Source organism: Crassostrea angulata, chromosome 5, assembly GCF_025612915.1.
Source record: "Crassostrea angulata isolate pt1a10 chromosome 5, ASM2561291v2, whole genome shotgun sequence".
Taxonomy (NCBI): domain Eukaryota; kingdom Metazoa; phylum Mollusca; class Bivalvia; order Ostreida; family Ostreidae; genus Magallana; species Magallana angulata.
Genome location: NC_069115.1, coordinates 41,334,568 through 41,351,153, shown reverse-complemented (window position 1 = coordinate 41,351,153; position 16,586 = coordinate 41,334,568). Strand labels below are relative to the sequence as shown.

At 33.4% G+C, this 16,586-nt stretch overlaps 1 pseudogene; it reads left to right on the top strand.

Annotated features, from left to right (window-relative positions):
- Positions 1-2,836: 2,836 nt before the first annotated feature.
- On the top strand, positions 2,837-16,487 carry LOC128184298 (uncharacterized; annotated as a pseudogene).
- The last annotated feature ends 99 nt before the right edge of the window (positions 16,488-16,586 follow it).

Sequence of the window (16,586 nt, the reverse complement as noted above, 5' to 3'; positions counted from 1 at the left end):
AAAGATTCGAGGAACCCCGAATAAAAAGTGCAAACTTTAAGTTCTTCCGGAAAGGTGTAATAAAGGATGATGATACCGGGGATTTGATAAGGGCGCGTGTCTTTGTTCATATAAGGGGTGCAAAAACCCTGTATTTTGTACCAAGTATATAATAAAGCTTTGTAATGTATACAGATAATCAAACATGATTTGAAAACAAATATAACTAGTTTCTGTATGGATATTAACTATGAATGATAAAAGAGTAATATGCATGAGGTAACGTTGAAACAATGTGTCGAATAGTAATTACGTGTATGTGGAACAAAGCGAATACGATTTAGCGGATATTCCTTGTATATTGGGTAAATTATCAATTCTAACGCGGTTTTGAAATTACGTCAGTTTATCACGTAAACTTACATTTACGTACTAACTCAAGTTTAAAAAAAAATATCAGTATAATAATGTATATCTCCCCACGCCTTCGCAATGAGAATGAACAGGTATCGCATTTTAAATTTTGAGATAATTGCGATAGCATAATGTCTTTAGAGGTAAAACTATTGATATAGAGTAGTATCGAAGCATATCGCTGATCTATATTGATTGTATTGTTAAGTTTTGGTTTAAGCTGATACATTTATTTATAAATCCTAGTAATGTGATTTAAATATTTTTAGTTCCTTAAAACCAATGCAAACCTTTTTTGTCGGCATGTATTTTAAACGGGTAAGTAATGTTAGTTTTTTTCATTTTTCCTCATTTCGGTTTCGAAGCTGATTAAGTTTATAAATGGACACAAGTATAGATTCTTAAAAAAAACTATTACAGGGGATTAAAAACACCAAATCAAGCGACGCCATTTTAATACAAATTTTTCTTCTACAGGAATGAAAGTATGTCTGATCGCTGTTTTTGTTTTTGGCGGGGACTAAATACAACCCAGAAGGAATTACATGAAAAAATTACAATGAAAAAGAGGTTGTCAACTACTGTGTTGAAAAACGACGGTTACAAAAGATATCATTGCAAATCAGGGATGTATTTGCAACAGTTTAATACGCATGCTTCTAAAAATCATCGAAAAGCGACGAATACAATGTGCACGGTATACTTTGATATATGGTTGCGAGAAAATACCACGTCGATTTATGTCAAATGCGAAAGCAATGTTGATTTTAATTCTGGTGTTTGCAATTGTCTTATAATATTACTTCATAAACATGGAGTGAATTTATCCGAATGTTTAACTGCATCTGGTTTTAAAATGGCTGGTATATCAATCATTTTTATATGGAGTTTATGTCATCAACTTTCAGGGTCCTTAGCAAAGAGTTTTTTGAAAATTGTGTTATATTTTCATACGAGCTGTAGAGCAAATATTTTCTATTTACTACAAAATTCAGTATACTCAGTGAAACCTCGGCTTGAAAGAACGGAAGTGAAAGCATTGGAATACTATGGAGGTAAATTGCATCATCAAAGAAAACATTATTATTGTTTTGTTTTAAGGTGTCTTGTTCAATCGTTATTTTCACAAATGAGCGAGTGAAGGGAGAAATACAGCTTTTACACATGAGATCTGAAAATAGCCAAAATAAGGTAATTGAAATTGATGAGCAAATGGGCAGCGAACTTAAGAAAAAAGCAAGCGGGAGAATACTTGATATTCTGGAAAACACGTGGAAAGCGGATTGTGAGAAGGAAGAAAAGCGATCACAGGATAGATGGAGAATGAAGGAAATCTGGCAGTTAGATTATGTCAGAAAATATGGGAACAGTATAGTGAAAAACAAAAATCAGAAAAAGCCCAACGAAAACCTACCAAATAGAGCAGCACGAAATAAACCGAGTTTTTCTGAAATTGTCAATCAAAATTCCACCCAAGAAAATAGAAACCAATCAACGAGCAATGAGCAACAGCGGTCAACGTTGCGACCACAAGAAAATACACGTAACAGATATGGAAGAAAACAGCACATCGTGCCACAATATACGGGCTATGAAAAAAGAGTAAACAATGGAACACAACAAGTGAAACAAAGGAAAACTTCCAGTTACTCTTACCACAACAATTACAACTGCAACAACAATAACAACAGCAGGAACAATAACAGGCATGTAAGGCCAAACTACTCTCTAGGGAATACATATCGGAGAAACGATACAACCTACATCGGCAGAGGACTAAATAAGTATTTTTTAGGCGGAGGCAAACCAGGACACGGACAAAGATTCCAGCGACAACGACAACAACAGCAACGACGAAATGCGTGGATCCAAAAATAATCAATTTGTCCACCAAACAAATAAACGAATCCGAAATAAAGCTGCTATCAAAAGGATTGAAATACACACCAACCCCAAGCAGTAATAAACAGGATTTAAGAAAAGACATAAAAGAATACACTCGTAAATTACGTCTGGCCGAATATTTCAATAATACGGAGAGCGACGAAGAAAATGAAAATACTCAACTAGATTTAGTGAAAAATATATCTAATTTCAACCCAAAGAAAGGACAAAACAACATTCTAGACACTGTTTGTGAAACGCTTCAGAACTTACCACTAGATAGTACTGAATGAATAAAATCTACTAAACAAAACTTGTCCAAAGAAGAAACCAATGCCTTAAAATCATTAGCGAGTGATGAAAATATTGTAATTAAAGAGGCGGATAAAGGCGGAGCCGTGGTTATTATGGACACAGTAAATTATGAGCAAAAAATAATGGATATGCTTTCAAACACGGAATTTTATACTGAAATATCTGAAAACCAGAACAAAGCAATCCTACAAAAAATTAAAAAACTGCTACTCAAACATTTCTCTACTTTAACAGATAAGGAGAAAGAATTTGTCACTGAGTTTGAATATAAAGAAAGTTCCTTCTATGGGTTACCAAACGTTCACAAATCGAAAACAATCAAAGAAGCTATACAAAAACAGAATTCTGAATATATTACTTGTGAACATCCCGCAGATTTAACATTTCGTCCTATTGTTGGAGGACCTGCAGCACCCACCCAACGACTCAGCAATTTATTGGATATCATTTTGAAACCACTATGTCAAAATGTAAAAAGTTTCATCTGGGATGACTTAAATTTTTTACGACATCTATCGGAACAAGTGGATCCTGATGCTGAACTAGTAAATTTGAATGTAGTCAACTTGTACACTAATATAAGCAGTGCACTAGGACTTACAGCTTTGAATTTCTGGATTGATAATTGCAGAACAGACATTGATAACAGATTTACAAAGGAGTTTTTATTGGAGGCTACAGACTTGGTTTTACAGAATAATGTATTTACGTTTAATAGCAAATACTTTCATCAAATCAAAGGTACAGCCATGGGAACTAAAATGGCCCCAACATACGCTACATTATGCTTAGGATTTTTAGAAAAAAGTCTGTATAAAAAGACAAATGAGGAATTCGGTGAGGAATTCAGTCAGACTCTGAAAAAGAACTGGAAAAGATATCTAGATGATTGTTTCATCATATGGAATAAAGGAGACTCGGAATTACAAAGGTTAAAAAATATTCTTAATGATCTAGATCCAGATATCATATTCACATAAGAAAAAAGTTCCACAAAAATTCCGTTTTTAGATGTTCTAGTCCAGAGGGAGAACGATAAAATTTCTACAGATATCTTCTACAAGAGTACAGATATTCATCAATATTTGCATTTTGGATCGTCCCATCCACGACATATAAAGAGGGCCATCCCTTACAACCTTGCCAGGAGAATATGTACTATAGTCAGTGATGAGGAAACAAGAAATCAGCGTCTCAACGAATTAAAACAATTTTTAACTGACCAGCATTACCCTATCAACCTTATCAATGACGGAATAATGAAGGCCAAAGGAATAGATAGACAGGATCTTATTAATCTAATTTTACAGAACAACAAGGAAACTAAAATACTACCGCTTGTTACAACCCATAACCCTAGAAACCCGAATATAGCTCCAGTGGTCAATCATCTCAACGGAGTTCTCAAAACTGATGAAAATATGGCTCGCGTTTTATCCAAATTCAAGTTTATTAACAGTAAAAGGCAACCAAAGAACCTTAAGAGGATACTCTGTCCATCTACAATTAATACGTCAATAAAAACGGTATCTAAATGTGGAGACATACGATGCGACACGTGTCCGTTTTTAAAACAAGGCAGCTCGATTGACTTCAGAGGAAAACAATTCCGCATAAATTCGGACATGTCATGTCAATCCAAAAATTTAATATATACCATTATATGTGATGGTTGCAACAAATTTTATATCGGCGAAACAGGGACTACATTAAGAACAAGAATCTGGGTGCATAAACAGCAAATTAAAGAGCCAGAGTACCGGAAAATAAAACTCGAGCACATCGATGTATGCGGAGGCGGGCAATTTAAAGTGTTTCCTTTTTATAAACTTTTTACAGAGAATGCAACGGAAAGAAAAGAAAAAGAAAAACAATTTATTCAAACTTTAAAACCTTGCCTCAACAGACTGCTATAATTTAACTTTTTTATGTATTGTGTATATATTTCATTGAATTACGCTATAGAATACGCGGCAATATCCTTCTACAACGTTCACTTTAACTATGACGTCATTTAAAGAACGTATTATTTATAACGAAATGTGATAAATACTGTCTATGTAGTAAGTACTCCTGTTACCAAATTGAAACTAAAGTAAATAAAGGATTGGTTTTATTCAGGTTATGTTAATCTATCCTCCTATATATGATTATTTATAAAAACAAATTTTTGGTTTTCTAAGCAACAAACGGAAAGTGTCTTCTTGTAATCGTGTGGGTCTATCCCTTTGGAGGCATTGTAATTCATTATTAAGTAATTTATCATTTTGTGTACCTAATACGTTACCTGGTAATACGTATCATGATATAGTCAAACAAGTATATAAACCTAAAATTATTGTTTTATACGAGGATAGTAAAAAAGTAAATTTTCGAAACCGCATGTTTTTTATCTTTATTTTAAAATGTACCTAAGATATTCCCTTTATTGTATCATATTGCCAATTCTGGTTATTGTTACAAATGTGATGTTGGTACAAGGAAACGCTGAAAACTTGACTGATGCCATTCACGGTTTCCCTGAACACAACGTCGACCCTGCAGACATGATGCAAACGATGCAGATCATGATGCAAATGCTTCAAACCAGACTGCAGAGATAGAACACTTGAAACAACAAACTGCAAAGATAAAAAAATTTGAACCAACAGTCTGAAAATGACCGATCCACAATACAAATGTTACAGAACAGAGTGTTTATTCAAGAAGCGAGACTAAATGAACTATCTAAACTTCCCTCTTCCCAGGAATTTTCCACTTATCTGAGTAGTATGAATCATTTGACACAAAATTCAGTCGCAAACGAAGCGATTATTACAAACTTAACACAGCAGTTAAACAATGCTGTCGCATCTCTGAATGACCTTAAACTTGAAGACAGATCAACACTACAGCAGCTCAACGGATCGTTAATCAATGCGATACGTGATATCCAGGGCCAGATCGCAAGGATGTTTATATATCATAAAACTGAATTTGAAACGTTAGGTATAGAAAGTAGTGGCATAATCAATACTTATGCGAGTATTGTAAAATACGGCGTAACATCCTTTGCACTTTAATAAAAATATTTTCATATATGTATAAAATTTAATGCAACCTTTCCGAAAAAACAAATATTTTGATATCTTAAAATTTTCAACTTTTAATGATCAGCACGTTAGATAATACACATCATCGCTAGCCAAGGTTTTCTGATCCGCACCTCTTTTCACAAACCCTTGGCATATCGTGCCATCAAAAGTCGAAAGTCATTTTCCCTGGATTTTGATTGAGTTACTGAAACCGTTCAACCAATCAAAAAATGCAAAGCACACATTGATTTAATCAACATTTTTTTTTTACTGTTTATTCACAAGACTTAGTGTCTTTTACACGAATAACTCAAAACCCTTATTTTTCTAGTCTTTTTGTTTGAACCTTTAAAATGCATTCAATGGTGCAATAACAAGTACACAAGAGTGTTTATCAACAGAGACGTTCACTCGTAGATTGAGGATTTACCAACTGTTTACCGCTCCCAGTCTTTCACTTTCCGAACGAATCTGATATATATGCTACATTTCACATTATTTCTATTTATTGAATTCACTCTGTATTAAACGTTCTTCCAACCTGTCAATATTGTTTTCTACAGAGGCTGCCATTTCTTTACCAGGAACGCATATAGTACGGCATCTTTCATCATTCGGCTGATTTAAAAATAGGATAGATTATCACATGACGACAAAAATCCCGAATTTTGATAGCACGGTATGTCAAGGGTTTGGGAGAAGCTCTGCGGATCACAAAACCTTGCCTAGCGAAAATGAATAATACAGAAAAGCCATTTTTTTCATTTATGTTAAAATTTACTACAATGATACCATATAATGTTTACTTTTTAAGACGATATGTCGTATCTTTTGCGTTTGGGGTTGACGATCAATGAGTATGGCATGATCAATAAGTAGGAATTCATACAAAACAGTCACAACAATTATACAGAAAAAATTTCCTCGACTTTTTTATCATTAAAATATGTTGAAATATTTTACCGTATCAAAATATATGAATGAATAGAAAATCCTTTAAATGCAGTATGGGCATACTGTTTTAACTAAGGTCTTTCGTTTCCAACGGAAGACATTGTTTTCATACTGTTTCTTATTTGTATTTTTTGCACAAATTTTGTGCACGCGATTTCTCAGAAACTATTCGGCCGATTTCGACCATTTTTTCAAAGATAATTGCCACAGGTCATAATTTTATATATTTTTGGAGTTTTTGAAATCGTCACTTCCGGTACCGAGTTACGGCCGATTTTCTATTTTTTTTTCGACCTATTAGGTGCAGAGCTGATCTCTGAAAGCATTAGAGATATAAATACAAAATTTTCAGGACAGGTAGACTATAGTTTGAGGATGTGCTCTTTTATGTTGTTATACGCCAGTAGAGCCCGCCTGGGCACGCAAATTGGGTTTAAAAAAATTTTCCCCTATTTTGTCTTCAAGATTTTTCAGAGATGGCTTGATAGAATTTCTTGAAATGTGCAGGGATGATAGAAAATGGCAACATCTCGAAGTGTTTTTTTTCTTCATTTTTTTTCAAAAAAAAATTTCTGTCGTTCCTTTCCTGTCCCGTGACAAAAGGTTTGTGACATCGAGATCTCAAATATGACAAGTACTTGAGCATTCAGGCATTGTAGGATTATAGACCTATAGTTGTAGATGTCTTTTATCTATTTTGCTCTTTTCGTCATAACTACTGGTCGTCACCAATATCACTCCAAAAATTATCTTTTTTACGCATTTAATCTATTTTCACATAGAATTGAGAGTAAAAATCATTATATATGTCATCTATCTGATGTTAATTAAAACAAAAACATTCCTCTTCCGGTGGGATATCCCAAATATCTCAGATAGCCTTTTTTAAACAAATGTTTTCCCCGCGAGATCTCAGAAAGTGCATGTGTCACTAAATCAACATTGATGTACACTTTTGATAGAAAATGCGTTTAACTGCTTTCATTTTGTCAATCGTCACCTCCGGTTCTCACTGAAAGGGTTTAAACAGATCAAGTTGTTTGAAATTTTGAATTGTTTTTGTTTGGCAATTTTAGTAAAATTGATAAAGAATAAAGTACAGTTATCCAGTGTTTAAGAAACACTACCTTTTATTTTCACTGAACACTTCCGTTTGTCCGTTTCCTGTTCCTAGCCAAAACATTGACTCCACGAGATCTCAAAAACGGTGACGACTTGAACAACCAAACTTTGTGAGATGATAGCCCTATGTATGTATTTGTGTTTAAGTTATTTTGTTTGATTCGTCGTGCCTTTTTGTTGTCACCGGAAGCACCCAAAAAATATTTTCCCCTTTTTTATTCATTTTACATGGAATGAATATATCAGTATGTAAACTTTACAATGTTATATAAGCAAACATATTCTACTTCCGGTGAGACATATCAAATATATTTGGTACCTATCCTTTTTACAAAATTTGATACCCCGAGATTTTAGTCACTGTAAGTGATTGAGACACGAAACTTTTATGAATATCAGGCAATTGATTGAAGATGTGTTGAACGGGTTTTATTTTGTCAACCGTCACTTTCGGTACTTGCCGGAAGGGTTCAAACAATTCATGTTTTTAACAAATCTACACTAGGCTATTGTACACGAAATACCAGCGTTTATTTTCATTAATCTCTTTCGTTCGTCCGTTACCGGTCTCGAGACAAATAACCTAGTTTCACCAGGATCTCAGATTTGGCAGAGAGTATCGATCTTTCATCGTTTCATATTAAACAAAATCGGACGGAAGACCAACTCGTTACTCGTAACGAGATCTAGTTCTTTTTCTATTTACTTTCACATTTAGTCACAAGCGCAATTAAGTACGATTTTCTTCTTCAAAAGGTCACAATTCTTTATCAAAGAAATTTTATATTCACGTGCAAAATGTGAAAAGAATTTTCTCAATAGATTGAAATTGTGTTGAACGGGTTTTATATTGTCAACCGTCACTTTCGGTACTTGCCGGAAGGGTTCAAACAATCCATGTTTTTAACAAATCTACATTAGGCTATTGTACACGAAATACCAGCGTTTATTTTCATTAATCTCTTTCGTTCGTCCGTTACCGGTCTCGAGACAAATAACCTAGTTTCACCAGGATCTCAGATTTGGCAGAGAGTATCGATCTTTCATCGTTTCATATTAAACAAAATCGGACGGAAGACCAACTCGTTACTCGTAACGAGATCTAGTTCTTTTTCTATTTACTTTCACATTTAGTCACAAGCGCAATTAAGTACGATTTTCTTCTTCAAAAGGTCACAATTCTTTATCAAAGAAATTTTATATTCACGTGCAAAATGTGAAAAGAATTTTCTCAATAGATTGAAGATGTGTTGAACGGGTTTTATATTGTCAACCGTCACTTTCGGTACTTGCCGGAAGGGTTCAAACAATTCATGTTTTTAACAAATCTACACTAGGCTATTGTACACGAAATACCAGCGTTTATTTTCATTAATCTCTTTCGTTCGTCCGTTACCGGTCTCGAGACAAATAACCTAGTTTCACCAGGATCTCAGATTTGGCAGAGAGTATCGATCTTTCATCGTTTCATATTAAACAAAATCGGACGGAAGACCAACTTGTTACTCGTAACGAGATCTAGTTCTTTTTCTATTTACTTTCACATTTAGTCACAAGCGCAATTAAGTACGATTTTCTTCTTCAAAAGGTCACAATTCTTTATCAAAGAAATTTTATATTCACGTGCAAAATGTGAAAAGAATTTTCTCAATAGCCGTGCGCTTATTCAGAGAGAGAGAGCGAGAGAGAGAGAGAGAGAGAGAGAGAGAGGGGGGGGTTGGGTGGGTGGGTGTGTGTGTGTTTGTGTTGTCATTGAGACAATTTGAAAGATGTCTATATTCTAAGCAAAATCCTAGCAAACTAATTTTTTACCATAATGCGTATTTTGCTATCATTCTGACAAAACAAACAAGCTCATATATACATGCAACTTGACAAAGATGTAATATCTAACTCTTGGAAATAAAACATAAATGGCATTAATATTAAATATTAATGACACGTATGCGTTTAAGCATATATATGTACATTATGTATACCACTTTCACTTTTTAAGTTTAATTAAATGTCAACCCTGATTTGAGTTGGAATTCATGTATATCAATGACCGATCTCGTATTGCCTAGTAGTTATCGTTAGTAGTCTTCATATACATGATGTATTAGCTGTTCATTTTGTGCAACGTTCTGATAAACATGTGTAATACTAAAATTTTTATGCAGACAGAAATAAAACTATTATTGAATGCAATGATCGTTTTTAATAAAACAAACTGCGATAGATAAATTCAATGTATGTTGCATAAAGAAGTGTAATTGTTTAGAAAATCATAATTTGTAGCATGCCAAATAACATTATAGTTGCGGCGTTGATATCGGAAAGCCCCTAGATTTTATTACGGGCCGCCAGAAGGCGGTCTGAATTTGATTTACATTTATATATTGTAAATGCGTTTCTGCAAGATACTTTTTTTTGTGGAATTAATATTATGCTTATTGTTATGAATTAACAAGTACATTTTCTTGTAGAAATATGTTTTATGACTTTTAAAAAATATTGCATATTTTTTGTTTTACTTGTAAATGTAAAGTAGGTCATAGACTGTCGTGTCAGGCGCGTTTTTAATGAGACTATAATCTATTTCGAAATTTTCAGAGTTTTTCATTTAAAAAAAAATGTATCGGGATTGATATACGGGACATACTAAATACCTGAATGACATGACATTTTGTTTAAATGATATATTTGAACTTCTATTTGCTGTGTAAATAAAATGATTGTTGTATTAATTTGATTTCCATCATGACCATAGACAATTTGGTAGAAAAAATCATGTAATGTCATTCAAATATATTATTTACGCACAAATCTGGAAGAATTGAAAATTTTAATTGACCTGAAAGTTTGAGCTATTCTGAATTATTTTTAATTCTTTAGAGAATATCATGCAATTAAATAACTATTTATAAACTGAAGTGAAGATAAGATTTATGATTCTATTTAGGAAAAAAATATCCCGGCTTATATTTTACCTCTAAAGTTGTGCAGATTCTATCGGGTGAGCATGATCTTACATGTACCTTTAAAAAATAATCCATTTCTATTTTATTGTGTGTCCCTTGAAATCCTACAAACTAATAAATTAAGTTTAAATTCAATACAATGCAACAAAAAATCAAATGGTTTGAAATACATAATCTCTATGAGAATAATGATGAGTTGAACTTTGTATAAGAATAATGTACAAATCAATGCATTCTCCATTACTTCATACTATGGCAATGATCATACAATTACCGTTATAAATGTTCACAGTAAGGAACTCGATTCATATCATTAATAGTAAAAGAAACTAGAGCAGAGCTCGTGGCAAAGCCCCGAGTAGGTCTTCCGTTGTTGCTGCGAGTTGAAAATATATGTTATATGGTGTCAAACGATTATAATGACTATACTTTCAGTTCTGCTTTTGTTATAAAAACGTGTTGTGATTGAAAGCCTGTATACAGGTATATAAAACGTGTTTTGAAACAAAGAAAGGAAGAAAATATTTTAGGAAAACTATTTGTCGAGCAGAGTTTATGTAATCGTTTCAAACATTCTTTAAAAAGTGAGATGTTTAATGGCGAGTTAAATTTTCAAGGGTAGCAAGCATTGTTATAAACAGTATGTACTCATGATTCATGTAAGGAATTGTATTTCTTTTTTAAACTGAACCCGCCTACAAAACACGTAAACCTTTCTCAAAGATAACTTCTATATAAAAATATTTCTAAATTTTTGAAGACTATGTGCAAGTTTAGAATTGCGTGCTGACAAAATTTACAGACCCTAAAACGTACTACTACACTAAAAAAGCGTGCGGCCTACGTGCGAGAAACGTTTCGTGTAAACCTTTTAGAGTTTCATGTAAACCGTTTAGCGTATCGGGCAAAGCGTGTAAATCGTTTCGAGCAAAGCGTGCGAGAACCGTGTGAAACGTTCATCAGATTTCATTCGGAACTCTCTGACAAGTTAATTGTTTCAAAATGGCGCCCGTGTTTTACATTACTTTAACAAAATTGAGCGAATTTTTAACAAACAAAAGAAAGGTATATATATTGAAAGACGACTAGTAACAGATAATTACATGTATATTTAACGTTTTCATGCGATGTTTCAGTACTGAAACAATATTAAAATTCGCTATACATAAAAAATATTAAATACAGTTAGTGAAACATGATTTCTATTGGAACAAACCTAAATCAACTTTAACTTGCACGATCATGTTTTGATAAGCATGTATTTTTATTATTTATTTACATCGATAACTCTTACTGAGACCATTCGGCTGTGTACAAGCAGCACACATAACCCCGGACATCGGGTGAGACCTGCACCTGGCTAAACCTGTCAATCAAACTCTGTGTATTTGTTTTCATTGGATGGTCAGGCGTCTCTCTTTTGTCAAAAGCCAATGGAAAATTAATGACTTCAAGGTAATCGGAATACGTATTTGATGAAGCACACAATTTAAATGATAGAAAATTTATTAATTATTTGAACAAAATTAAATGTAAACATAGAAAGGTAATAAATTTTTTTAATTATTATGGGAATCTATACGCATGGTACTCAATTCAAATAGATTATATTATGATTTTATTATTTTATGTAGTAAAATCACCCTTCCAACTGTTACTCAATTACATAACAATTGATGACCTGGGGCTATAAATGTTCTGAGCTGTGTGCGCTGAAGCGACACAAGATTTTCGGTCGCATGCGGCAATTGAATTAACACAGACTGGCCGAATAAACAAAGGGGTGGGAAAGTGAAACAAAATGTTACACATAAGAAACCACCAAAAATGATTTTCGACAGATCTTGCTATCTTTTCTCCAATTAAAAAAAAAATCCAGCGCGAGCACCAGTCAGCGGGGCGGGCGGAGGAGGGGGGGGGGGGGGGGGCAGCAATGAGTTCGCTTCCACAATGAAACTACAGTAGTGATTAATATGTGACCGATAGAATCTAATCTAAAGTTGTTTAAACTCATGTGAATATTTTTTTAAATAATCATCGAATGCCTCAATTCAGGGCATTCCTTTATCGTGCTAGCACCTACCGCAAACATGTAACATGGAACTTTGATTATAATTTGATTTGATTTTTAAACTACCTTATACGCTATCGTATAAATCAATGCTTAATCAACTGTACAAGTGAAATAAATTTATCTTTTCATCTTAAACCAATATAATAGTTGAAAACATAATAAAATATAGTTGTGTCCGTGCAAAATATGAAACATAAACGCGTCATAAGGTACATGTAGAAGAACACGAACCGACCGCGGATCACTTATCCACTCGCGCCGGATCTCCTCAGACATGTGCGAGGGATTATCATCATTTAAATGTTTAATATTTGAGGGGGGGGGTGTTGATTTAAAACATTAATTGTAGTTTTTAAAGTAGTTTACATAAACAAACCAACCATTAGTTTATGTCTAACGATTTTTCCGATTTGGAGTAATATCGTTCATTAATATTCATTTACACTCAAATATTTAATTAAATATATACAAGTAGGACAAACTTTTATAACATAAAATTAAAACAGTTCTTGTATATACGGCTATATTAACTCAAACACGTTCATATGCATGTAAGTGTAAGTCGCGGTGTGCGAATCTTGTGTATTAAATAACCGCTTACCGCTAGGTAATGCAGCCGTCGCTGATCTCCTCGGCCGTGGGCAAAGAATATATTTCGTAAAGGTACAACGCACAGAAACGCACAGCTCACAACCAAGGAAGATTTGAAAAGTTTGCAATATAATGACCTTACTCTATCAAATAGAAGTTATATATTTTAAACTTAAACCCCACAATTGATCTTTGTCTATTATTGCTTTAGAGAATGACATTGCTTTTATTAATTAAATGAACTATTTCTTACTTGACATCCAATCGTTTAATCCACAAAAGATTTTGTGTAATCAAAACTAAAACAATTCTTGAGTTCGCGGCTAAATAAACTCATATATGAGAGACGCAACTCTCGTGTATTAGATAACCGCTGACCGCTAGGTAGTCCAGCCGCGAGCATGGTGACCGATTTTCTCGGCCGCGGGCGAGGGAGAGCTTATGTAATGGTACACACACACACACACAGCTCTGATTCAATGTAGATTTTAAATGCATGGAGTTAATAAATAAAATGTAATGCATAGAGTTTTTTAATTCCATATTTTGTGGTTAAAAAGAAAAGAAAAAGAATGTTTTGTTTTCCAATTGCCGTTTTTAATGATTGTGCACTATAAGAACTTAACAACAATGACTTAAACTCCTAAAAAAAAGCATGTACTCCAACAAAAAAAAAATTCTTATAAATTAATGCCTCCTGTATAAACCAGCATATAATGCCAGTTGTACGCACAAAGACTTTCGTTAACTTGTCAAATGAAAACAGGTACATGTCAACATGTAAAGCTTTTTACACTCATACTACACAAATCACTTACAAAAAAATATTGTTACGACCTTTATGAGATCCCAACAAACAACTTTTCCAGCGACATCCATATCAAAATCCAAACCGTTTTTGAGTTATTAAGCAAACACTTTTAGGGGCTTAATTTAAGGGGCCAGCCCTTTTTTATTGGTGTCAAATGAAAGCCCTTGATATTCTGCACAACTTTTATTCTACATGTCTTAACAAAATATTTTTCGTTAAAAAGATATAAAGGAAAATATGTCTAAATTTTTGCACTTTTTGGAATCCTGTTTTTTGACCCCCTACCTTTTCCTAAATAAGGAACGTAATCCAAAAACAAAAACCGATGTATACAACTTCAATGTCCTTGTTATTCAAATTCGTTGGATTCCCATTCCCTGCTATCATAGTCTCGGAGCCTTTGTCTGGAAACCAAAGGCCCTAAAAAATTTTAAAAGGGGAATAACTCGTTAACGGAAAGGGAATTCTAACTTTTATGAATTGATGAAGATAGTGTTTTGTAAAGTCCATTAGCCCTGAAAATTTGAGCAAAATCCGTTCAGAAATGAGCAAGATATGAAGCCTCAAAGTTCGCGTCTAGGAAGAAAAAAAAAAAAAGAAAAATAAGAATAATCTTAACCCGCACAATAATAGAAAGGTCTTCCGTTGGAAACGGAAGACCTTAATTAAACTCCAAAACGTGTTGCTGAAAATCTGTTTAATGTACCTTAAAAAATAAGTACAACCAACTCGTTATTTTCATCTTCGTGGTGTCTTTTTTATGTAAAGAAACAATGATGAGTCATACAACAATCATATTTTTTGTGGCCCAATCTACGCTTGCGTCAATATGATTTCTTGTTTACTAAATAATATACATTTTCTTTAATCCGTTCATACACGGGCTTATGTTGAGTACATACTATATTATATTTTGTAATATTCCTTAAAAGAACCTTATTATTAAAAGTGCAGACCATTTATTTAAAGAGAACCATTTATCTTTTTTGGGTAGCCATTTTGGGCCACCTCTATTCTAGAAATTATGCATCATATATTGATAAGTTTTACATTTTTCATAACTCAGTTGTTTTAGAGTACCGTCACTTTAGCTTCCTTATTTTCAGTGCAAACAAAATTTCCAGATATTATGTGCATTAGGGTATCTTCATTTTGTTACGAAAACATAATTTTACAATTTTTCAATATTTGTATTGACAGATACTGACAAATTGAACTTATATTACATAGAAGTCAAGGAAAATGAAGTCCAATTTTTGACTAAAATTAGCTTATTTCATGCCATATCTAAAATGTTACATAATAGACCCATACATTTTGTTTTATTTTCTGAAATTTTAAGATCTTTGAAGTTTATCATAATTTGAGAAAAAGTTTGAGACTTTTAGATAAATTTATTACATGTTGAATTGGTAATGGATAAAAATAGCGAGGGTTTTTTTCAGTGCAAAAAGATCAAAGTATCAATTAGCTGAAAAACAAATTCTTGATTATCACTTTAACTTTATTTATTTTAAGTAGTATAGATTTGTATTTGATGCCATGGTTCTTTCCGATTATAAAATATGCGGGAAAAGCGATAGCAAAAATAAAGCGACTATCAGTGCAGAAAGGTAATATTATATACACCGTAGCGCCAAATGAAGCACATACACCCAAAAATTTTGTTTTGAATTTTGGTTAAGCTATTTGTGTAGATTTTTAAAATATACTTTGAAAAAAAAAAACACTTTAAGACTTTTGATTGCAGGATCCAACGTCCTTAATCTAAATCATTTCATGGCCCATTACGCAGCAAGCTTACGATTAATTATTTGTTTTTTGTAGATAAGAGTAGAAATCATGCATTTTCAGCGGGTATATCACCAGGTAAGTCTTTCTGGGCAGGAGGCACCCTAGTGTTCCCCGATGTTATCTACAGAGAAGGAACAGGCTACAACCCCAGTACTGGTATCTTTACAGCGCCCACAGCGGGGACATATGTGTTCTATGTCTCTGTTCAGTCTGCATCACAAAAATCTATCTATTTAGACATAGTTATGAATGGATCCGGTAAAGTGAGGGCCATGGCTCATTATGGTATCGGGAGTAGCATTTCCATTCACCAGACCGGAACCAACCTGGTCATCTTACATCTACAGACCGGAGACAGAGTGTGGGTCAAAGACGATGGTTTCGGTTACTACAGTGAAAGTGTTCAAATAACAACATTTTCTGGATTTAAACTTTTTTAAGTAAAGTTCATTTGATTACGATTACTAGTATGAATATCATGTATATCATATTATTTACTTTAATAAAGAAAATTACCCATTCAATGAATATTTGCATGCATTGTGTCAGTTTTAAGATGTTTTCAACAGACATAAAATGAAAACGTTTCCTATCAATTTGCAGTTGTTTAG